The 25,493-nt window shown below is 49.0% G+C and overlaps 1 protein-coding gene across 12 annotated transcripts in view; it reads right to left on the bottom strand.

The window, feature by feature from the left end:
• The window catches only part of SIPA1L3 (signal induced proliferation associated 1 like 3), a 227,432-nt gene that overhangs the window by 153,337 nt on the left and 48,602 nt on the right, over window positions 1-25,493 (bottom strand). The gene's annotated exons all lie outside the window — the stretch shown is intronic.

Genomic DNA, 25,493 nt, shown 5'->3' with positions numbered 1-25,493 from the left:
ACTCCTCACCAGACCTTTCTGAGTCCCAGGCTTCCTTATCAGTACAGTGGGGAGCAGAGAAGGGGAGTAATTCCTACCCTCGATGGGGCTATTGGGAGGATTAAGTGAGCTAACAGGTATCAAGTGACTGGCAAAGTGCCGGGCAGAGAGGGAGGCCTAAAAGACGTTAGCAAAGCTGTCATGGTAACTGAAATCTGGAACAAAGTCTGAGGGTGTCCCCTGGGCAAACTGGACTCTGACGACAGTACACAGAGGGCTGAGGTGCAGGGTCCTTCTGAGGAGCAAGGCCTTCCGAATGGAAGTTTCTTTCTCCCTCTGCCTATTCTCCAGGGAATAATTGCCCAGAACAAGCATCATCCAAGCTATCTACGCTGGCTTCTCCATGCCCCACGAGCAGAAGCCCCAGCAGAAGAGATTCTGGCCCGTATCTGCCTCTCTCAAGGAAATGTGAGTCAACGGAGAAGCACAATGACAGCAAAGATGGAGGTCTAGGGCAGTGTCTTGCCTCTTCAGCAGTCAGAACAGCAGCGGGCCCCCGTTTCTCCTGTGCAGGAGGACCAGGCCTCTGGGGGCCTCAAGTCCACATCCGTAACAAGGGGAAAATAGTTACTATTCAGGCTTGTTCACATTCGTTCAGCATACTACTAAGCTACTGGGAGCCAGATGTTGCTCTGGATGCTGAGATGAGAGCAAGTAATAAAACAAAGATCCCTGCCTTCAGCACTCACATGCTAAGGAGAATGGTGCAAAAGGCAAACAAACATGTAAGATCAGAGGGTAAGTGCTATGAAGAAAAATACAGCAGGGGACAGACGGCGATGACAGGGAGGGCCATTTTAGACAGGGTGCTCAGGAAGGCCTGCCTGAGGCAGTGTCTCAGCATAAAGTAATGAGATTATATGTGCATGCATATATATATATATATATATATATATAATTTTGGATATGTCTGTCTGTATATAAAATATATACACACACGCAGCCAAGAACATAGCGCCTGCTATGGAAGCCTAAAGTGATCTAGTTTGACAGTTAAGAGTGTTCGTGGGGCTGACTGGGATTGGCATCTTCATAAAACCTACACTCTTCCCTCAGATTCCAATATGAGAATTACTAAAAGGTGCTCCTTGGGGTGCCTGGGTGGCTCAGTCGGTTAAGCATCTGCCTTTGGCTCAGGTGTGATCCCAGGGTCCTGGGATCGAGTCCCACATCAGGGTTCCTGCTTGGTGGGGAGCCTGCTTCTCCTTCTCCCTCTGCCCCATCTTTGATCATGCGCTCTCTCTCTCTCTCAAATACATAAATAAATAAAATCTTTAAAAAAAACAGGGTGTTCCTTTTTCTTTCCTTTTTTCATACTTGATGGTGTACCATAGACAGGGAAGGCGCTCCCTATCAGGACTGTATTCCCCCTCGTCGCTGCAGCATTCCATTGTATAGACAACCTAATTCGTCCAGTCACCCAAGGATGGACAAGGAGGACAGTTCCCATCTTTGCTCTGACACACAGTGCTGTCATGAACCATGTGGACACAGATCACTTCCCACACTTGGGAATACCTGTTGGCAAAAACTCCTAGAACGGGGCGCCTGGGTGGCTCAGTTGTTGAGCGTCTGCCTTCGGCTCGGGTCATGATCCCAGGGTCCTGGGATCGAGCCCCACATTGGGTTCCCTGCTCAACGGGAAGCCTGCTTCTCCCTCTCCCACTCCCCCTGCTTGTGTTCCCTCTCTCGCTGTGTCTCTCTCTGTCAAATAAATAGGTAAAATCTTTTTTTTTTTTAAAGATTTTATTTATTTATTTGAGAGAGAGAATGAGAGAGAGAGAGCATGAGAGAGGGGAGGGTCAGAGGGAGAAGCAGACTCCCTGCCGAGCAGGGAGCCCGATGCGGGACTCGATCCTGGGACTCCAGGATCATGACCTGAGCCGAAGGCAGTCGCTTAACCAACTGAGCCACCCAGGCGCCCAAAATCTTTAAAAACAAAAAAACAAAAAAACCCCCCAAAACTCCTAGAACAGGAGCTACTGGGGCTAAGGAAAGATGTGTGCAAGGGTCACGATGACGGATCCTGCCAAAGTGCCCTCCAAAGGGATGGTCTCGTCTTCTCTCCCAGCAACACTGCACAAGTCTTATGCATAAGGTCAAGTATCTTTTTATGTGTCTAAAAGGCACTTCCTATTTCTACGATGCTGCCCATGGCAGTGTGGTGAATACGTCATCTTCCTGGCAAGTATTTTCATGCCAGTATTCCAAGCCCTCCTACCTCTCTTGTCCTCTCCCCTCTTTTCCTCCCCAGGCACTAGAAGGAAAAAGGACACTGCTTGCTTCAGCAGCATATAAACTAAAAAAAAAGAAGAACAAGAAGGGAAAAGGACTAAAGCCCAATATCCTGTCACTATGTTTGCTACATGCCTCAGCCGTGAAGGCAGGATGAGAGCAATGCTGGCCTCAGAGGGTTGCTGTTAAGATTCAATGAGGAGGAGGGGCGCCTGGGTGACTCAGTCGGTTAAGCGACTGCCTTCGGCTCAGGTCATGATCCTGGAGTCCCAGGATCGAGTCCCGCATCGGGCTCCCTGCTCGGCAGGGAGTCTGCTTCTCCCTCTGACCCTCCTCCCTCTCATGCTCTCTGTCTCTCATTCTCTCTCTCTCAAATAAATAAATAAAATCTTTAAAAAAAAAAAAAAGATTCAATGAGGAGGGGGCGCCTAGGTGGCTCAGTCAGTTAAGCGTCTGCCTTCAGCTCAGGTCACGATCCCAGGGTCCTGGGATCGAGTCCCACATCGGGCTCCCTGCTCCGCGGGAAGCCTGCTTCTCCCTCTCCCTCTGCCCCTCCCCCAGCTCGTGCTTGCGCTCTCTCTCTCTCAAATAAATACAATCTTAGAAAAAAAAAAGATTCAATGAGATGGCACAGGTAAGGGACTTAGAATAATGGCTGGCACTCACTGCTTGATAAACTACTGTTACTGTATTTGTTAAATGGGAGTCATCATTTAAAAGCTTTGCATGTAAAAGTGCTTAGTAGTATGCCTATTATGAAGTAGCTATTGCTTTTATTACATTACTATTATAATTTCATTCATTTCCTCAGCAAGATTCAGTAAAGTGTGTATCTGGTGGAAGGGGTCACAACCTTTAACAAAATGGATGTAGTCCCTGACTTTAGGGAGCTGATACTATTCAGAGGATGACAGGCCTCAAAGACACAAGCTGAGGTGTTCAGGGAACGGTGGTGTGTAGTCGGGGCAGGCCCCTTGGAAAGATGTTTAAGGAGAGATCTGAAAGAAGAGTCACTCTGGGCAGGCCAGAACTGGGCAGGGTGGGGGTTGGCATAAGGGGAAGACAGGGAGAAGAGGAAGCACTGGGGGGTGGGGGGGAGGGCAGGGAACAATGCCCTGCATGGAAGGAACCGAAAGCAGGCCAGGTGGCTGGAAGGCAGATGCAGAGGGACCCGCAGGATGAGGCTAGGGCGAGGCGGCAGGCAGGGGCCATGGCACGCCAGGCCTGGCGGGCTGGCCTTTCCACAGGCTGCTGCTTCGGAAGCGTGGACGCTGCATGGGACACCCCTCATCCTCTAGTGGCCCAGGCTGGAAATGAAGTTTTAGCGTCCCTACAATAAAAAAGTACAGCCCAATCACTGTCCTCGGGGTCTTGCTTAGAGGACTCCCAGCTCAGAGGTCCTAGGAAGAGGACACAGTCGGCACCCAGGAGAGGACAGAGTCATCAACGACCCCATCCCTGCCTACAGCTGATCAGCCCAGGGAGAGCACCTGGCCTCAGCTGGGCCTGTCTTGAGAACCCCTTCTTGTCCTGATTAGTGAGCCGAAGGGGGCTATCTTCTCTTCCTTGGGCCGTGGTGGGCTTGGGCTGAGAGAACACACGGCTATTCTCTGCAGGAGCGTGTCCTGCAAGGTGTACAGCTCGGTCTGCAGATGGCCAGCTTTCCCACCCAGTAGAAGGAAGGCAGACAGAGAGAGACTAATATAAGAGAGTGAATAAAACAGACATGGGCGGGGGGAAGCCATGAGGAAAGAGTCCTGATAGTGGCATTCCTGTTCTGGTTCCCATCTCCAGGCCGGCGGCTTCCCAGCACCCATCCTGTCCTTCTTCTGTGAGCTTCTGGGCGGGAGCAACCAGCCTGACTGTGATCCCACCCTGGCCAGTGATTGGTTCAGGGAAGGTCACATGACCGTGCGAGTCTAATCAGAGAGCAGCTCTGACACCTTGCACTACAGTTGAGGGGTAGATCCCTCCTCTCTCCCTCAAGCCCTGAATAAACCTGGAATTAAACCTGGACCAGTGCTGACACCTAGTCTGCAACCTCCAGGGCAGCCAGGTTTGAGGATGACCCGATTATCAGGGGAACAGGGGACGGACAGAAAGAAAGTGGGTCACTGCTGATGGCCCTGTGCTCCCGGCCCAACGAGCCCCGAAGCGGACCCCATCTCTGGCCTTTCCAGTTGCATGAGCCAATCCTTTCCCCTAGGGCTTATGGTGTTTCTGTTACTTGCAACCAAGTAACTGACGAGTACACAGTCCTTCCTGCGGCTTTGCTTTTGGTTTTCTGAACCATCCAGCACCCTCTGGTTAAAATCCTTTTTCACCTGAAGCCCTCAGGTGCTCTAAGAGCAGTCTAGCAATTTGGCCAAGGACTCAACTTGCCCCTGCCACAGTTTCCCGGGCTGTTAAATGGGGATAATAATGATAAACACTTCACTGGGTTGTTAAGAGGATTAAAATGATTTAAAGAATACCTCACGCATTGTAAATTCTCAACACATCAGCAATTATTATTCTAAAGCACTGAAGGGTAACTGAAAGGTCTCAATCTCAGTAAGCAATTAGCTACACCCGTCCCCCATCTTGTTTGCTGTTTCTTTGTTCAGATCAGCCAAGTCCTTTCTTTGCAAACAGTCCCAAAGAACAGCCAGCCCAGTTTCTGTCAGGAGGGTGGCAAATCTAGCCTCAGTGGGGGATCAGAATGAAAGAGACTTGACTCAACTTCTCCGGGTAGCTGGGCGGTGGAGGAAGCCCTCATGAGCTCATTTCTCCATCAAATACAATCTGGGTTCTAAAGTTTCAAAACACAGGCTGGGGCATGTTGGCACAGTCCCACGAGACGACAAAGAAAAGAGAATATGAGCCTGGATGGAAGAGAAGCCACGACACGGCAGGTTCCACAACGAACGAACTCTGTCGGGAGGAGGCTCCCGGGCTGGCTTCCAGCCACATCCGCTCTCTGCACAGCCCTGAGGCCGCAGGAAGAAGGGACCCCACCACGTCTGTATGTACAGCTGGGAACTGGCATGGGCACGGGAACTCGGAAATAAACTCAGTCAGGAAGTGAGAACTGGAAGATGCTTCCATAGCAACACCCATCTGGAGCTCCCTGTCCGCAGCTGGAAACATGCAGAGGCGAGGTTTATCTAGAGATGTCCACCAAATTCACTTTTTCCATTTGCACCCGGAATATGTTACTTCAACCTCACTTTGGGGAGCCTCTGGGAAGCCCCTGTTCTTTGGCTCAAAAACATCTCATCCTTCTGAACATTTAGAATACAGGACTCATCATGTGTGGCCGTGTTTCTTGTGTCTTCCCCTCTCTGTGGAGAGGCAGACTGTACCGGCCTTGCTCGCTGGTACCTGGCCCAGAACAGGTCTTCAATCCATGTTTACTGAATAAATCAACTGTTTTGTTCTCCATGTTGTTGCTATTCATAAATTCAGCTGACATGTAAGCCCCCCTATGTACATGGCAGTGAACTGAGATGCGTGACAACCTCATGATGTACTTACTACCGTTATGCTCATTTTAAAAATGAGGCTCCTTCTTGAGGTCAGAGTCACAAAGGAACTGGAGTTCTTTCATCTCAAGAGAAGGATGGGAGACAGCGTGAATACCTAGGGCAGGGCTGGGCACGTGGAGGGATGGCTAATTAGTAATAGGCTTTGATACTAACAACTTTTTTTTTTTTTTTAAGATTTTATTTATTTGCGAGAGAGAGAATGAGAGACAGAGAGCATGAGAGGGAGGAGGGTCAGAGGGAGAAGCAGACTCCCTGCTGAGCAGGGAGCCTGATGTGGGACTCGATCCCGGGACTCCAGGATCATGACCTGAGCCGAAGGCAGTCGCCTAACCAACTGAGCCACCCAGGCGCCCCAATACTAACAACTTTTTGAGTAGAAATTTTATAGAGCTGGAGTATACCTCATCAAGGAAATTTGGAACACAGGCTTCTTGGGACACAGACATTAAAGAGATGGCTGTATTCTGGGAGAATTCTACCCAACCTCCCCAGGAACCGCAGTTCACATGATTCCTTATTTCTTTAATTTTTTATATTTATTTATTTATTTTTAAAGATTTTATTTATTTGTCAGAGAGAGAGCGAGCACACACAAGCAGGGGGAAGGGCAGGCTGACAGAGAAGTAGGCTCCCCACTGAGCAAGGAGCCCAATGTGGGACTCAATCCCAGGATCCCAGGATCCCAGGATCACGACTTGAGCTGAAGGCAGACGCTTAACGGACTGGGCCACCCAGGCGTCTCTTTATTTTTGTAAAGATTTATTTATTTTAGAGAAGGCGGGGAGAGAGAGAATCTCAAGCAGACTCCTTGCTCTGCGCAGCACCCAACTTGGGGCCTAATCCCAGGACCTTGAGCTGAGATCAATGACCTGAGCCCAAACCAAGAGCTGGCCACTAACCGACTGAGTTACTCAGGTGCCCTGTGATTCCGTACTTTTGAACATATTTTTTCTGTTTATGAAGTGCTATAGGGATATACATATATATATATGTGAATTGGGAAAATCACTTTTTTTTTTTTTTTTAAAGATTTTTATCTATTTGAGAGAGAGCACAGGCGGTGGGGAGGGGCAGAGGGAGAGAGAGAATGCATATATATATAAAAACATATATGCATATGAAAACACTTGGGGGGGGGCGCCCAGGTGGCTCACTGGTTAAGCCTATACCTTCGGTTCAGGTCATGATCCCTGGGTCTTGGGATTGAGCCCCATGTCGAGCTCCCTACTCAGTGAGGGGTCTGCTTCTCCCTCTCCCTGTGCCTCCTCCCCTGCTCTTGCTGTCTCTCTCTTTCAAATAAATGGACAAAATCTTTAAAGAAAACCCTGGAAAATAAAGAAACGTGCAAAGAAGAATATACAGTTACCCATAATCTCCCCACCAAAGGATAACCACTGTAAAGATGTTGGTTTGTTTCCTTCCAGTTTTTTTTTCTAGTGTGAGTGGTGTTGTGTATAGAGAAGTGGAGAGAGAGATTTTTCCCCTTTAAAGTCTCCCACCTGTGCATTTCTATTAGATTTTAAACATCAAGTGAAAAGTAATATATTTTTTTTTTAAGATTTTATTTATTTGCGAGAGAGAGAATGAGAGACAGAGAATATGAGAGGGAGGAGGGTCAGAGGGAGAAGCAGACTCCCCGCTGAGCAGGGAGCCTGATGCGGCACTCGATCCCGGGACTCCAGGATCATGACCTGAGCCGAAGGCAGTCACTTAACCAACTGAGCCACCCAGGCGCCCGAAAAGTAATATTTTTCAATGGCAAAATTAAATCTCCTTCCCCAAACTACAGACTTGGGGAGGAAGGAGCCTTTGCTGTTCCTCTCCTCCAATTTCTGCTTCCACCTGAACCCTACTACAGACCAGCAGTTCTCAATCCTAACTGTGCCCGACCATAACAGTAATTGCCACGGTCAGGATTAAATGAGCAACTACTATAAAAGAGGCCATTTAAAACATCTGACAAATGTTCTCTAATTTAATTCTTACAATCCTACAAGGCAGGTATCATCATGATTTTACAGATGAGGAAACTGAGACTAAGAAGGTTAAGTGACTGGGGCGCCTGGGTGGCTCAGTCAGTTAAGCATCTGCCTTCGGCTCAGGTCGCAATGCTGGGGTCCTGGGATTGAGTCCCCCGTCAGGTGCCCTGCTCAGCGGGGAGCCTACTTCTCCCTCTCCCTCTGCCCCTCCCTACCGTCTGTGCTCTCTCTCTCTCAAATAGATAAAAATTTTTTTTTTAGAAAGGTTAAGTGACTTTCCCAAGGTCACTTGGCTGTTAAGTGGCGGTGTTGGGATTTGAACCCAGGCCATGTGCCTTAGTCGTCCCCCTTTCCCTGGTCTACACTGCTCAAGACCTTGGCAACAATGACACCAACTGTGAGCTTCAGGGCAAGGTTCCCAATGTCCCTCTTGCCAAGTGTGTCATCATGATTATTCATACTTCTCTTCAGACGAATTTTGTTTCCTAAAGGAAATGAGAAATTGCCGAAATTCAGCAAAAGTGAGACAGCCGGAAACTACAGTTGACCACATCCACATGTGGGTCTCCTGTGGGGCTGCCTAAGAAACATTCTTAAATGATGACCTTTCTCGAGGGTCCAGGGTCAGCTCCTGGGCCCTTCACCCTCCACTGACTGAGACCCCACCTGCACCAGATGGGATGGGAAGGCCCCTCCCTAACTTCCCTGCAGAACAAACCAGGCTGGAAAACTCACAGCCCGCCACCTACTTAACGAGTCGGTCTGGAGAAGGGGCTGGGAGCAAAGCCTGCTTGGCAGGGTTGGGCAAGGCCTGGTCTTGTGTGTTCAGAGGACTTTGGGGGCTAGGATCAATATCTGGTCACTGCGGAGGCTCGGCCAGTCCTGTTTTTGCCCCCAGCGCACAGATACTTGGACAAGAGCAGCTCTCGTGACTCCCTCCACCTCATGACACAACCACACCCACCTCCAAGGCGGGTGGTTCCCAGGAGTTAATCACTAGGGAGTTTGTCATCCCACCTTCCCAGGGAGGGAAGAGAAGACCTCCATTTCAGAAAACGGGTGCTGAATGCCCGGGTCAGATGAGAAATTGCTGCTTTGGGCCTGAAAGCCGCTACCCTTCCAGAAGCTGAGCCCAAAGGACCTCCGCACAAAGGGGCTCCAGGGAGAGGAAGGGCTGTAAGACTGCTGTTGATCCAGGGGGCCCTCCAACTGCCCATGCACAGCAGGAGTTAAGTAGCTGTTTGCCACTGTTCAATTTTAGGCCGTGCGCGCGCGCATGTGTGTGTGTGTGTGTGTTGTGGACTGAGTGGGGCTGGGTTTGTTTTGTTAACATTCTAAAAAAAGGTAGAGGGAAAGGTACGGTGAACTCCCATGTCCTCCAACCCAGAGAGATTCAATAATTACCAAGATCCTGCCCCATAAGCTTCATCTATTCCTTACCTATTGCTCCCCTCCCTTCCTTCTTGCTGAAGTAAAGTAAACCCCAGACATCATGTCATTTTACATGTTTCAGTTTGCAGCTCTGAAAAATATGGACATTTTCTTATGTGTCCATAACATCAGGCTGGTTTCATTGCTGATCAAAGAATAAGGAATTTTTTTCCTCCGGGAAATAAGACTCTCGAAGAGAAGTGTTGACAAAGGAGTAGGGAAATGGGTCTTGTCTTCTACTGATGGAGTAATGGCTTTCTGGAGGGCCGCCTGGCAATACAACCCCAAAAAGGTTTAACAACCTATGTGTGCCTTCTGACTCAGCTTTTCCATTCGTGCCCTCATCAAGAAAACATTTGCTGATGTCTACCATGTACCTGGCAGTGTCCCGAGCACTTGGCTCCCTGGTTCAGATATGGAAATGGAGGCACAGAGAGGTCACGCTGTTTGCCTGGGGTTACACCACTCTGATGTGCCAGAGCTGCTATCCGAACCCAAACTATCTAGGTTTAAGTGGTAACACCACGTCCTGGCAAAATAGCATCTTGGGCCTTCCACCGGGGAGGCCACTGCTCTAGGTTCCACGGAGCACTCCCTATCCATCCTGATGAATGCTGATTAGGTGCGGTCTGTCCCCGACCCTGTGTATGAGGCGGGGATGATCACAGTAGTCCCATTTTTCAGATTAGGAAACTAAAGTACAGAAGTTGAAGGCACCTACTGCAGATCGCACATGTGCTAGTGGACAGATGTTCTGAGCCCAGCATCTCTACCTTATCTAAACTCAGGAGGTCTCCTCTCCACCCTGCTGTTACCCTGCTCCACCATGCTGGCAAGGCTGTGGCTCTGGATTCATCCTTCATCCCACCTTCAGAAGCCACCTTCGGGGATGGGCACAGGCCCTGCCGCTACAGACTGAATGTTTGTGCCTCCCACACAATTTTTATGTTGAAACCTAATCTCCAATGCGAAGGTATGGAGAAGTGGGACCTTCGGGAAGTGATCTGGTCAATCTCATTTGTGCCCTTATAAAGAAGGTTCCAGAGAGCACCCTTGCCCTTCTGGCCATGTGTGAGGACAGAGTGAAAAGATGGTCGTCTATGAACCAGGCAGCTGGCCCTGAGCAGACAACAGATCTGCCGCCACCCGGATCCTGGACTCCCCAGGTTCCAGGGGAGTGAGAAAGAATTTTCTTGGTTTATAAGCTCCCCAATCTATGGTATTTTTGTTATAGCAGATGGCATGGACAGACTGAGACACCCAACTAGAGTCTTCCCTAGGGCTTGTGTAAAGATGCTGAAGACAAGAAATCCTCTTTCCCCTGGGTTTGTAAATCAGGAGGATTTGCACCTTAACCCTACCTGCCTGCACAGTGAAACCAAGTGGAGCAAGGGAGAGAAACAGCCCCAGTGACATGTTTGAGTCCCCTACTTGGGCTGGGTCTGAAGCTCCTCTCCTCCAGGCTTCCCAGTGACCTAAGACCAACTGATCTTACATCCCAAGGAGCCTTGATTCATCTACCCGGCATGCACTGTCCCACTGCCCACTTTCGTTCATTCTGGGGCCCACCCTCCTCATACCATTTCCCTTGTACCTGGCAGAAGTCCTTTCAAAGGCCAGCGCAATCGCTGAGTGTGATTCTCTACACACTCTCTCCTCTCCTCTCCAGCTCACTCCCCCTGCCCGTGCCTGAGCAGGATCTCTGTCCTCCTCGTTCCCACAGCGCTTGGTGCTCGCCATTCATCACCCTGCATTATAGCTGTCTGGGTGTCCCCTGCTAGGAAGGCAGTTCTGGACAAGGGTTAAGACTGCAGGCTCCGCAGGATGAAAGATGTGGGTTCAAATCCCTGCTCTGCCATACAAACTCTACAGAGACCGAAGCAAGCCATCTTTTTCTCTCTCTGCTCCTTGATTTTGTTCCTCTAGAGAGGGGGGTAGTAGTAGTACCCACGGGCAGCAGACCCTTGTCTCTTGCTGCCTCTCACTACTGAGACTTCCGCTTTCCCAGCCTCCCCTGTAACCAGGGGCAATCACTGGCTCCTTTGTGGCCAACGAGAGAGAAAGAGAGGTCTGCTGGGGTTAGGAATGTTTATGAGAACGTGTTCCCTTTGGAAAGGAAAGACACAGGAAGAGAAAGCCTTTTCCCCTGCCACTCTCCCCTGCTCGCTGTGTGTAAGGATGAGATCCTGAGGCTGGGGCAGCCATCCTATGACCACACAATGACCAACAGCGGGATGAAACGGATGTCCACGGGGGCCGCGAAATAGAGAGAACACCCGGTTCCTGAAGGTGTCACTGAGCCTCTGCATTGGCCACGGAGCTTGTCTCCTTCACACTCTGCAGGGAAAGAATTCATCGTCTCCATCGCTTAGCCAAGCATCAGCCGGCATCTTGGTACCTGCGGCCCGACGTGTCCCAACCAGCGGATTGCCTCCATCACGTGCACAAAGAGCAGAGGAGGAGAGGGGCAAAGGGGGGCCAACGGCTCCGCAACCTCCCAAGGGAACTGCAGCCTTTCCATGGCCGAAAGCGCAGAGTAAAGCCCAGAGTAAAGCCCCACTTGGATCTGCTTCTTCTATGGTCACGCGTCCCACTAGGATCTATGCGCACCGGAACCGTCTTGGCCACGTCTATCCCTGGACCTGCCTGTACTATCACTTCCTCTACAGTTTTCTTTAACTGCATTCGCTTTTATTTTGGCTTATACACCAATGTTAGCCTCACCCAAAGCAGAAATAGCCATGGAACACCGGGTTTGATGTGCTACTGAAATTCTTTTCCTGTTACGCATTAAAATAAAAGTACAACTATTAAAATGTTTAGAGTGTTTATTCATACACCACCTCAAATTATCTAGTGGAATGATCTGACCTTGGGAAACCTGTCCCCGTGGCAATACGACATCATTCCTACTCAGCTTGCTCTTCCCTACCCCCTTCCTTTGCACGTTCTCCCTTCACTTACATTCCAGAAACACAAAAGTTCGAATGCCACCTCTAAATAACCCCTTCCAGAGGCTGAGATCTCTCCCAAACTCCCTCATCAGGGTGCTGTTCCCCTGGAACATGCAGGAATGGTTTATACTTGCTTCCTACGTTGTCTTCCGGGATGGGTTAATAGTAACAGCAACAAAGCCAACGTGCACTGAGGACTTTCTCTGTGCCAGGTGGTGCTTTAAGGACTTTATATAGATTAACATGATCTTCACACGGCACCATGTGAAGGAGGTGCTATCACCCCCGCCTTCACAGATGAGGAAACTGAGGCTCAGAAGGAATTCAGTCCCTTGCTCAAGGTCCCACCATTCGGACATGACACAGCCAGGGCCAGATAGAGGGGACTGACTCTGGGGCCTGCCCTCCCGACCTCCTCGCTACTCAGCTGTCCCCAGGACAGCCAGCACTGACCAAGTTCTGTGCCGACGGGACACTGTTGTGCGCAAGTCTGAGGAACTCACCTCAAGTCCAGTACCTGGGAACACCTGGGACCCAGGTCTGCCAACTCTCGTGCGCACTCTCGCCCTGCGGAGCCAGCACACAGCTCAACCTGAATGGAACCTTCCTTTACTCCTGGAGGTCATGGTGCACCTCCACTCCCTGGCTTCCTCAGTGTCCCCTTTGAGTTCGTATTACTCAACTCTGAGAGGCCAACTCTCCTCTGAAGGGAGGAAAAGAGTCCCTGATACAACCAAAGAGGGCCTCCCTCACCACCCCTCATGCCCAAAGGGGAGCTGGCTGACCCAACAGTAGTTTTCTAACACCAACCCACTCATTATTCTGCAGAAGGTTTCTCCTCGCCTGGTTGCCGGGCCCCAGGCCCACATTCTTAATTGACCGTCATCATGACAGTCAATGCTTATGGGGCCTACCATGAGCGTCGGGCCAAGGGCTAACGTGTGCTCAATGTTTCACAAGTGCTGACTCACTGAATGCTCACAGCCTCCTTATGAGGAGGGGACTAACATTATCCTTCTTTTAGGATAATGAAATGCGGCCACACAGAGGCTAAAGCCAGCAGCCCAAGGCCAATGGGCTGGGGGTGGGGGTTCCAGAGGCCCTGCCTTACCCACTTGGTGACACCGCCTCCCACAACATAATCTCCCCCGCGTGTTGAGCGCTCACGGGGTGCCAAGTTCTGGACCAAACACTTTACATAAGATGACCTCAGTGAATTAACACCACCGCTCCCATACAGATACACCTCAACCAGGTAAGTATGTTAAAAACAAAGCGCCTGAAGCTCAGAGAGGTGAAGTCACACAGCTACAGCACAGGGTGGAGCAGGACACAGTTACCTACAGTGTGACTCCAAAGCTATTAGCTGCGAGGCTCCATAGCCTCGTATCCAAACTCGGTCCCAAATCTCCCTGTTCGCAGCAAGTCCCTAAGAGAAATCACTCTCTAGCTCCAAGGAAACGGGGTGGCCTGTCATCTCTGTAACATGCCATCAGGACAGAGCTCAGCAGCCGCTCTCCTCCTGCTAACTGCTGTTCTGCACGGTCTCGGGGACCTTCTTAGCAGTGAATCCATTGAGCTCATGTGCAGGGGGCTCCACGGGACAGACCAGGTCTTCCCAGGGTGTCGGTAACTGCCCAGAGACGCTGCTCTGTCCCTAGCCCTGCTGTTAGGTTTTTCTCTATGGCCTTTGCTCTGGGGGCGTGAGGAGGTGTTTCTTCCCTGAAGGCCTGCCATCGGGACTCTGCCTTCCCGCCTCAGCAGGGCCTTCCTCTGGTCTCCACACAGATCACCCGGTGAGCAATGCCGGTCGTGTCCAAACGCCTGATGTGTTCACAGAGCGCGTTAAGGGTGAGGACGCCAAAGACAGATAGCCCAGATTCATATCCCAGCTTTGCCATTTATGCGCTTTGGGATCTCAGATAAGTTATCTCCCCTCTCTGGGCCTCATCTGGAAAAGGGGATAATGATAGTACCAACACCTTAAGGTTGTTAGGAGAATTTAAAACTTAGAATAGGGCCTGGCACTCAGAGCTACATAAATGTGTGTTACTGTTCATGTGAGTGACCCAAAAAAACACACGCTCACGCCTTCGGTGGGCAGAGATGTCCACTGGGCCTCTAAGACCCTGCAATCACCTACCAGCTACACATCAAGGAAAAGCAGACTCTCTCAAAGGACCCACTGGCTTGCCACTGGCAAAGGGCACGTGAGCCTACATTTGGCGCAGGGGTCTTGGTTCCTGCTGGACCAGCCGTGAGACAGCAGTAATTCTAGTCTGCTTGCAATTATTTGGCTTGTTTGGCCATTTGTATGTTTAGTCCCACCCCCCAGACAGAAAAGAAAGTGCCATGAAGGCAAGGCTAGTGTTCCAGACCCCACAGGACTTGGAAGGAGACGGAATTTAATAAATGTTCCCTTCATGGCCAGGGTCTTGTGTGAAGAGAAACCCCCCCACCCCAATCGTCTCAATTTGCTGCTTTCCCCTTACATGCCATGCCTGAGGCAGTGCCTGCCACACAAGAGGCCCCCAAAGAGATATCCAGTGACTGAATGAGGTTCTTGGAATCTATTTAACAAGAACACTTGCCAGGTCTAAGAGACCAAAAAAGGATGCCTCTATCCCTGCTCCCAGGCATCCGGTGATCTAGTCCATCTGGTCATGGAGATCAAGATGTGGTATAAAATGACTCAGAAACACTCCAGGGTGGTTCAGCAGCCAGGAGAGGGGAGGGGCGAGGGGAGGGACAGAAACAGAGGCCGACACCGCTCCAGAATTCTGCAGAGCATACACCAGAGGATGTGCCTCCTTGACCCTGCCATACAGAGCCCTAAGTAAACATAGGAGCTCCACTCACACAAACAGACAACGCCAGGCCCGACAAAAGGCCAGGTGGGTGGCCCACGTGCTTGTCTTTCTAAGCAACATCAACTAACTTAGTAGTGAACCCCACATCCTCTCTTTGGGAAGGCTGGCTCAATAAGGTCCTCAGCACCTCCACTGGGTGGGTGGGTGGAAACCCAAGGCCCAGTCTAGATGTGCTGTGCCAATAAGCAACGATGTAACGAATTAAATGCATCCTGCTAGGATGGCCTGGTGCAGATCCTGACTCCACGCAGAACTAAAGTAGCCATGATCTCTGCCACAGGGTCTGCGCATCTGTGGGCACAGCCGAGCTTGAGGGCTTTAGGCCACTGGTTCTCATTGGGGGGTGATTTGCCACCCCTACCCCAGAGAACATTTGCAGACGGTTTTGGTCATGACTGGGAGTGGGGTGCTGCGAAACGTCCCACCATGCACAGAACAGCCCCCACAACAATGATCCCGCCCAAAAGGTCAATGCTGTTGAGGTTGAAAAACCCTGGGTCTAGGCTCTCAAACTGTAAAACACAGTGAATCATCGAGGGATTTGGTGAAAATGCCGACTGGATTCAGTGAGGGGGGCCCGAGATTCTGAGGTGTGAGAAGCAGTCCGGGTCGGAACTGGTCCGGGGTGGGGTAGTGGCCTCCAGCAGCATCCACATCCCCAAGGAGCTCCTTTGAAACGCAGACCCTCAGCCTTTCCCCAGACCTGATGAATCAGAATCTGCATTTTCACAAGATTCCTAGGTGATTCTCAGGTACATTCAGTGAATGGAAATTAGGGAGCACTGAAAAAATCTCCATTCCTGGATGCTAGGCCCTTTGGCAGGAGCAGTCACCGCTGTGGGGGTGCCACACAGTTTCTGATGGCTGGCGACAAATATCCTGTCAATTCTCAGCTTTTTGGCATCAAATAACCTGTCCCCGCCCCCAGGAGCAGAGCTGCTCTGGCACCTGAGGCCTGGTTGTCTGCCAGACGCCAAGCTCCTGGGCAAGAATCCGGCTGAGATGTAGAGAAACAGGAGTCAAATCCAAGCATCTTAATTGTTGAGGAAAAAAAAGAAACAAAAAAAAAAAAAAAGAGAGAGAAAAAACTAGAGGAAAGAGGACTTCATCTCACAGTGACTTAAAATCTGAAGGTGATGATAATGATAGCCAGCATCTCCTGTGTGCACTATTCTGAGCATGGGCACTACTGTCCCCATTCTACAGATGAGAAAGCAAAGGCAAGGCACAGGTAGGTTATCTGCCCAAGGTCACATGGGCGGGGAAGTGGTGAAGTCAGAGCTGACACCGAAGTCCAGGCTCCCACCTGCTGCTCTATTCCACCAAGCCCCGGTGTTTTAATAGCTTCCTTACCTTTGGCACAAAGGAAAGAGCTCATTAATCCCCCACACCGCCAAGAAACAGACTCCATTTGGCTGGACTGTTTTCTGGCACTTCTCCAGGGCAGCTAGCTTTCGGCTGTCCTACTTTGGAGAAGAAGAAAGTAGGCTTCAGGCACAGAGCATCAGAGCACAGCTGGGCCACCAGTGGGACAAAAATGTGAACCACATTCTTGTCTGAGAAATCAGAGAACCTAGCTGTGGGGTGAAGGGTCTCTTCCTCGTGGACTAGAGTTCCCGGGTAAGGGGCCTTCTGAAGGTTCGAGTGAGGCAGGTGCCAGACCTCTGGTCCCCTCACACCTCTTCCTAGATGCCAAAGTCAGCCCCGCAACAGCCCTTTTCTTCAAATGCTCCCAGGGATGGAACAAAGTGTAGGCTTCAGGGAGCAAATCCCTCCCAGCACATTCTGAACCTTGTTCATCCAACGCAAGCCGTGCCAGCCCTCCTCTCTGTTCCTCCAACCTGCCAAACCTGTTCCTACCTCAGGGCCTTTGCACCCACAGTCCTTTCTGCCAGGATCCTTCTTTTTTCAACTCTTTGCATGGCTGGCCCCTTTTCATCCTTCAAGTCTCAGATCAAATGTCATTTCCTCAGACAGGCCCTTCCTGACCCCACTAAGGTATCCCTCTCACCAACTGCTCATATCACACAGTATCCTGTTTTAGTTAAGTGCCTGGCACACAGCAGAAGCCCTGTAAATATTTGTTGAATGAACACACAGATCTTTATTTCTAGTCAGGTTAATGAAATGATGATTATCTTTTTGAGGGTTCACCAGAACAACAGGCTCTAGTTTGCTAGAGTTGTAAACTCTACTTGTGGAATACCAAACCAGCCATATTCCATAGAAACTAAAGTACAGTGAAAACAACAAAACGATTACAGTAATATTAATACAGCTAACATTTAACACACACTTACTATGTGCCAGGAACCATACAAGGTGCTTTACTAGTTCAAAGCTCATTAATAAGCCTGTGGTGAACTTGTTCTTCATTTTACAGAGAAAGACACCAAGGCTTGAAAAAGCTATGTCACTTGCCTAAGTTCACAATTTAGTAAAGATCAAATACAGCGCAGGGCCCTTAACCACTGACCAGCCCCCACCCTGCACAGGGCTTATGGCAGTGTTCCCTGAGACTGGAATGACAGGGCATCTGGGAAAGTGACTCGTTATCCTCAGGAGATTCAGCCTGGCTGTGTCTTTCTCCCACAAAGAACACACAGTTGCTCACAACTCCCAAAATTCTAACTCTATAATCATATCTGTACTAAGCAAGCTTATTGATCAGAGTTGCATATAAAATTTTATGGTTTTTAAAAATATATTTTATTTATTTATTTGAAAGAGAGAGAGCATGAGCGGGGCCTGGGGGAGGGGGCAGAGAGGAACAGAGGAAGAGGGAGAAGCAAACTCTCCACTGAGAAGGGAGCCCAATGCGGGGGATGCTTAACCCACTGAGCCACCCAGGTGCCCCCAAATTTTATGTTTTATATGTAAAATATAAAAATCATTGCTGGGCAGCTGTTTTGAGCTGAAGTTACTGGTCAAACTGGGCTTCACTTCCCCTGGAATTGAGCTTAGGACTCGACATACTTGAAGCCAAGCCTCAATTACTCTTCACGTTCAAAACAATCACGTAAGACCTGCTAGCACTAGATAACTCTTATGCATGTGCCTTTGTGCCAGACACTCTACAATTCCAACTCATTTAACCCTCACAACCACCTCATGGGGTAGGTCCTTTTATTATCCCCACTTCACAGATGAGAACGCCAAGGTCCCGAGAGGGGGCAGTCCCTTGCCTAAGATCACCCAGCAGGTAAGCAGCAGAACCAGATTTGAACCTCAGCCCCTGGCTCGGGTCTGCTTTCAATCACTGCCCCCCACTGCCTCTCTAACCCTGAGTTGACATCTGCCCAGAAGATACTGCACCTAAGTTCTGTTTAGCTGTTCACTGTACCACAAGAGTCATTCATTCACTCATTCATTCAGACATGTTTTTAAAACCTATTGCATGGTCAGGATTGGGCCAAGGGAAGTGGATGCAAAGGTTCCCATCTTCCAAAAATTTGGCTTAGGTGAACTAATGATTGAAAAGACAATTTCATAACATCACAGTTAATCTGAGAGGCTCAAAGCTTTCCCACTAAGATCAGGAACAAGGCAAGAATGTTCCTTCTCACTACTACTTTTCAACATCATGCTGGAAACCCTAGCTAATGCAATAAGACAAGAAAAGTAAAAGGTATACAGATTGAAGGAAGAAATAAAACTGTCCTTATTCACAGATGACATGATCATATGTATAGAAAATCCTAAAAATCAAATAAAAACAAAGAAAACACAAAGCTCCTGGAATGAGTAAGTGATTAGAGCAAGGCTGGAAGATACAAGGTTAATATAAAAAATCAATTGCTGTCCTATATAGCAGCAATGACAAAGTGGAATTTGAAATTAAGAACTCAGTATCATGTACATTAGCAACCCCCAAAATGAAATATTTAGGTATAAATCTAACAAAATATGTACAAGAACTATACGAGGAAAATTCTGATGAAAGACGTCAAAGAACTAAATAAATGGAGAGACAGTCTATGTTCATAAACAGTAAGATACAATGTCGTCAAGATATCTGGTCTTTCTAGCCGGGTAAGGTGACACATGGCCTGTATCCCAGCTACTTGAGAGGCTGAGGCAGGAGGATGTCCATCCGGTGTCAGCACTAAGTTCAGCATCAATATGGTAACCTCCCAGGAGTGGTGGGACCACCAGACTGCCTAAGGAGGGGGTGAACTGGCCCAGGTCAGAAATGGAGCAGGTCAAAACTTCTGTGCTGATCAGTAGTGGGATTGTGACTATGAATAGCCAGTACACTTCAGCCTGGGTACCACAGTGAAACCCATCTTACAAAAAAAAAAAAAAAGATACCAGTTCTTTCCAACTTAATCTGTAGATTTAATGTAATCCCAGCAATTCTGAATATTGACAAAATGATTCTGAAATTTATATGGAGAGAGGTGCCTGGGTGGCCTACAGATGACAAATGAGCTCATGAAAAGATGTTCCACTTTATATGTCATCAGGGAAATGCAAATTGATTAAAACGAGAGGGGTGCCTGGCTGGCTCAGTTGGCACAGCATGTGACTCTTGATCTCAGGGTCATGAGTTCAAGCCCCATGATGGGCACAGAGCTTACTTAAAAACAAACAAAAAAACACAGCAATAAGATACCACCACACACCTATTAGAATGGTCAAATCCAGAACACTTTTATGACACCAAATGCTGGTGAGGATGTGGAAAAACAGAAATTCCCATTCATTGCGGGTGGTAATGCAAAATGGTACAGCCACTTTGGAAGACAATTTAGCACTTTCTTACAAAAGCAAACATACTCTTACCATCTGATCCACTAATCACTCCTGGAATTCACCCAAAGGAGTTGAAAACTTCTCTTCACACAAAAACCTGCACAAAGATGTCTACGGCAACTTTATTCATAATTGCCAAAACCTGGAAGTAACCAAGACATCCTCCTAGATGAATGGATAGTCTGGTACCTCCAAACAATGGAATATTATTCAAGCCATAAGAAGACATGGAGAAACCTTAAGTATATTTACTAAGTGAAAGAAGCCAATCTGAGAAGGCTACATACTGTATTAATCCAATCATATAACATCATGGAAAAAACCAAAACTATGGAGACAGTAAAGAGATCGACGATTGCCAGGGGTTAGGGGGAGAGAAGGATGAACTGATGGAGCACACAGGATTTTTAGGGCAGGAAACTACTCTTTATGATACTACAATGGTAGATATGTGTCATTACACATTTGTCCAAACTCAAAGAATGTACACCACGAGTATGGAAACTATGTAAACTATGAACTCTGGGGGACAATGATGTGTCAGTGGAGGTTCATCAATTGTAATAAATGTACCACTCTGGTGAGTGATGTTGATGATGGGGGAGGCTGTGATGGGTGGGATAGGGGGGTACTCTCCATTTTGCTATGACTCTGAAACTGCTCTAAAAGGTAAAGTCTAGGACGCCTGGGTGGCTCAGTCGTTAAGCATCTGCCTTCGGCTCAGGTCATGATCCCAGGGTCCTGGGATCGAGCCCCACATCGGGCTCCCTGCTCCACGGGAAGCCTGCTTCTCCCTTTCCCACTCCCCCTGCTTCTGTTCCCTCTCTCGCTGTCTCTCTCTGTCAAATAAATAAATAAAATCTTTAAAAAAAAAAAAAAGGTAAAGTCTATTAAAAAAAAATCAGGGTACCAAAATAAGCCATCAATGAAAAGGTTCATGTTATTCTGAGATACCAGCTATCCATAATTTAAAAAACTGAACATTATGAAAAATCAGGGTTTGTTTCTTTTTAATTAAGACTTGATTTTTCACACATCTGTAATGGGCCTGACACAGACCCATCTCTTGGGGCTGCTGAGAGGGTTAAATGAGTTAACCCAAGCACCTGCAATGCCTGGCACCCAGTGAACACACAATAAATATTACCTATTATTATCTCCAGCACCCTGGACAGTACTCCAACACACAGTAGGCACTCCCTGGCCCAAGGGGGCCCAGCCATCTACAGAGAGAGGCCCACCCCAAGGGAGGAGGTGACCTGGAAGGCCTCTAGGGGCCAAGGGGATTGTCCTCTAGGCAATCAGACCAGTAGGTAAATAAGACCTGCCTAGAAAAAAACCGGTTCTGCAGCCTTTCTCTGGCTGCTCTAGGCCCTCTTCCCAGAGCCTGCCTCTCGACTTTGATCTAAGAGCTATAATTGTTTCCCTTATTAGACAGATGCAACTCAAGAGGCTTTAGAACTGTGTCCCTCACAAGCTTTCTTCCAGTACCTCAGGTTGGAGGCCAGTAGTTCTGCCACATTCCAGGGGTCACTTTCTGCAAATCGACCCCAACGTGGACACGTGCAAGCTGGGATGAGTGATTAGGATAGACTGGTAAATAGATTCATGCGTTTGCAAATATTTACCGGGCACCCCTGTGACTATGTATTTCTCTTCTACTAGAGAGACAATTAGGAAAATTCTAGATTTCCCAGCCTTCCTTGCAGCTAAGAGCAGTCACGTGGCTTTATATGGCCAATGACATATAAAGGGGAGCCTAGTGGAATTACCATTCCTGACTAAACAGGCAATCCTCCGCTCCAGGTACGTGTAGGAAGGTGTTTTTTTGGAAAAGGTGAAGCGTTCCCGGTAACAAAGGGCACTTTTCCCCTGAATGACAGTGGCACTGCCATCGCGCCATCGAGGTCCCCAGAGAGTAATGCGGAGACCTCCTGAGGGAAAGCAGAGTGTGCAATAACAGTACCAATAATAGCCGCCAGCCACTGATGTCACCACTTGCCACGCTATTTTAAGTGCAACACAAATGTTAACTCATTTCCTCCTCAGCACCGGACCAAGAGGCAGGTATATTATTATTTCCACTTATAGATGGAAAAAGTCAAGGACACAGGGGATAAGTTACTTGCCCAGTGGAGACAGTAACTGGCAGAGAGGTGATCAGGCCCAGGTGATGAGGCTCCCGAATCAGAAGTCTTCACTGTGAGCTATGCTAACAAAGAATGAGCCTGAGCCAGGCCCGTGAAAATAAATGGAAGCCATCACCGCCACAGGCTGAGCGCTTTACTGTGTGGCTACCTTGGAACTGAGCACAGTGTGTGTGTTCGCCTCCAAAAACCCCTGTAGCAAAAAAAATAAAAAACCAAAAACCCCTGTAGCTGGCACCGTGACTGTGTAAATTGAAAAGAAGAGCGGTGATGGACTTGCCCTGTGTCACATGGTTGGTAAGGACCGTGGAGGCTGGAGGTATCGGCCTGCAAACCCCTAGACACTAGATCACACCTCCTGGGAAGAGCTCAAAAGAGAAATTTTCTTTCATTATTAACCACAGTCAATAACCTGCTCTCAAGGACATTCTTGGCCTCTCCTTCGCCACACGTGATAAAGGCCACATGTACTTGGCCACAGAGAAAAGCAGGGCATGGAAGGAAACAGAGCAGAACTCCACACCCAGGTGCTCCTAGAATCAAGGCCATGGTCCCTCCCTTGGCCTTCAGGCCCTGGCAGCCAGAACAGGCCCCTCCTCCTTTTACTTTAGCCTCGCAGGCCTTCCCTCGACCCTGAAGGGAGCCAAGCTCCCCGGGACCTCCATACATGCTGTTCAGGTTATTTTCTCTGCCTGCAATGCTCTTCCTTAATACACACCTTTCTCTTTCTCCTAATTAACTCCTACCCATCCTTCAGTGTTCAACCGCTGGGCTGGATAAAGAGATTACAAAAAAAAAAAAAAAGCGAAGTGTAGGATAGGGTGTATGCTACATTTTGCATAAGGAAGGGAAGATAAAAACAGATATACATATTTGCTTAAGAAAACTTCAAAAGGGTATGTAAAAAACTAATACAAATGGTTGCTTAAGGGGTGGAGGAACAAGGTAGGCAGGAAAGGGAGTAGCAGAGAAAGACCTGTCAGGTGTATGTCTACATACACACACACAAATTGACTTTTCAAGCATATAAATGCATGACCTAATTTTGTTAAAAGGGTCACAAATAAAAACAAAGCAGGAGTAATGGGCAGAGGGTGAGAGAAGGCACCCGAATACGTTCTTGGGTGGGACTGCCTGATAATGACGGACTCCCCCGGCAGGCTGTGGGTTCCTGAGGGCAGGCCTAGACCTGCTGTGGCTGCCAGCCGGGGGCCTGCCACGCAGCTGGTGCCCAAGAAACGCTTCGAGTGAGCGTGCGCGGAGGCACGAACCGGCCCACCTCCAGCCACACACCTGGGCCCGGCCCACAGCTTGCGGCCCGGCTGTTTTCCATGAAATAAATGGGTAAGGAGGAAGGGAGCACAGCCACCTTGCAAGAAAAGTGCTCTAAGACACGCTGTTGAAGGAAACTGTGTCGTGCAAGGATCGGCAAACCTTTTCTGCAAAGGGCCATGTACTATTTAAATACTTTTCAGTTTGGGGGCTCTATGGTCTCTGTTGCAACGACTCAACTCTGCTCAGACAGCGTGGACACAGCCACAGACAACACCTAACTGGGTGAGCACGGCTGTGCTCCTAACTTTATTTGTGGATGTGCGACCCAAAGGTCATGTCATTTCTCCTGTCGTGAGAGGTTCTTTTGATTTTTTTCTCAACCGTTAAAATGTAAAAAGGTAAAGCCCGGGTGATATAAAGACAGGCAGTGGGCCAAATATGGCCCATGGGCTGTATGTAGTCCGCTGCCCTTGGTGTGGATCAAGAGTATGACAATCATTCATATAGCAGGTGTACATGTGCAAATGAATAAAAGACTGTTTTAAAGTCAGTACTACAGAGAGAAATGAGACTGTGTATGGGGTGAAGAGCCTAAGCTCTGGAGTGAGAGACCATGGCCAGAATCTCAGCTCTCTTCCTCACTTGCTGGGAACCCAAAAGGCAAGTTATTTTTCCTCCCTGAGCCTCCGCACCACGGGGCTAATGTTAATACGGGCCTCATGGAATGTTGTGAGGATTCCGTGGGTTAATCCTTTTGCACGGTGTCAGGCACCTGGCAAGTGAGGGCTATTATTATCTTCCTTATTAAGAGTCTTTTGTGGGGGGGGCGCCTGGGTGGCTCAGTTGGTTAAGCAACTGCCTTCAGCTCAGGTCATGATCCTGGAGTCCCGGGATCGAGTCCCGCGTCGGGCTCCCTGCTCGGCGGGGAGTCTGCTTCTCCCTCTGACCCTCCCCCCTCTTATGCTCTCTCTCTCTCATTCTCTCTCTCAAAAAAAATAAAAAATAAAAAAAGAGAGTCTTTTGTGGAGAAAAGGCCTTCTCCGAAGGGAAGCCTGAAGCATGACTGTGGCTATGAATTTCCCCGAGAGCCCGCCCAGTCCCACAGCGAGTCATCCAACTGTTCACATAATAGATGCCTTGTGACGTGAGGAAGCTCATTTGTATTAGCAACCGCATTCCACAGAGATGTGTCCTGGAGCCACGTCTGCACATCCTGTTCCATGGAGAAGGCAGCCAGCTCCCCACCTCTGGGTCTGCCCCTGACTGTCACACACGGCAAACTGCAGGGCTATGCACCCAGGAGATCATAAGGCGGCCACTTATTAAACACCTACTGTGTGCAGGCAGATGCAGGCATACGGCCCTCTGCACCTCACCTAGAGGCTGCAGATGCAACCACGAGCTTCTTCCGCAATCACTGGTGGGACCAGAGAGTAGCGGCTTTGGTTGTGTGCTCCCATAAACCTCTTGCATCTCCCTGTGTGTTGACTCATTCAAGAAATATTTACCGACATCCTAAAGGCGAAGCATTGTTTCAGGCACTTGGTCTTAACCAGGATCCTCATTCTCCAGCTGTTTCCCTCTCAACTTTGAGACCGGTCAGGAAGATACCTTGCATTTCTCGGTCTCCTCTTGCAAAGCAGGCAAATAACCGATATTTATTAGGTCAATTTATTAGGTCAAATGACTGAGCACGGAGGACATGTGGAGTTGCCTGACTGGTGTCTCTGCCCTAACTTCTCGTGATAGCTGCCCACTTTTTCTGGGGACTACTGGTCCTCCCCAGTGCCTCCTAGCTGAGGGGGCTGGAGGAGGCCTGGCCAATCACAGGCCCCACCCAGCCATGTGATCCAAGCTGGGCCAACCAGCTTCTCTTCCTCAGGAATTTGAATTCCAAGCTGCCCATAAAAACAGTGCTAATGCTAATAATATAATAATGACACAAATAACCCAATAATGGTAATAGCAATAAAAGTAGTGGCTAATACTTATCTAGTCACATGTTCTGTACTAGGCACTGTTTTAAAGGTCCCAAGTTTCAGCTTGCCGGCTCCTGCAGCAACCCTCCTATCTATCCCTGTCTTACAGCTGACACACCGAGGCTAGGAAGGCTGGAAAACTTATAAAGTGGTGGTGAGGCTGGGAATCACGCCCTGGAGGCCAGCGACAGTCACGGGCCTTCCTGCCACCTCAGTGCCCCTTCCTCTGCCAGGAGAGCCCTGAACATGGCCCTCAAGATGCCCCAGAGCTGCTTGACCCAGGTCTCACTTTTACTGCAGGT

This window comes from Mirounga angustirostris, unplaced genomic scaffold (assembly GCF_029215605.1).
Source record: "Mirounga angustirostris isolate CCGP_5_RB_7025 unplaced genomic scaffold, mMirAng1.0.hap1 SCAF_16, whole genome shotgun sequence".
Lineage (NCBI taxonomy): Eukaryota > Metazoa > Chordata > Mammalia > Carnivora > Phocidae > Mirounga > Mirounga angustirostris.
The sequence above is the reverse complement of the archived record's forward strand: the minus strand, read 5'-3'. Positions and strand labels throughout refer to the sequence as shown.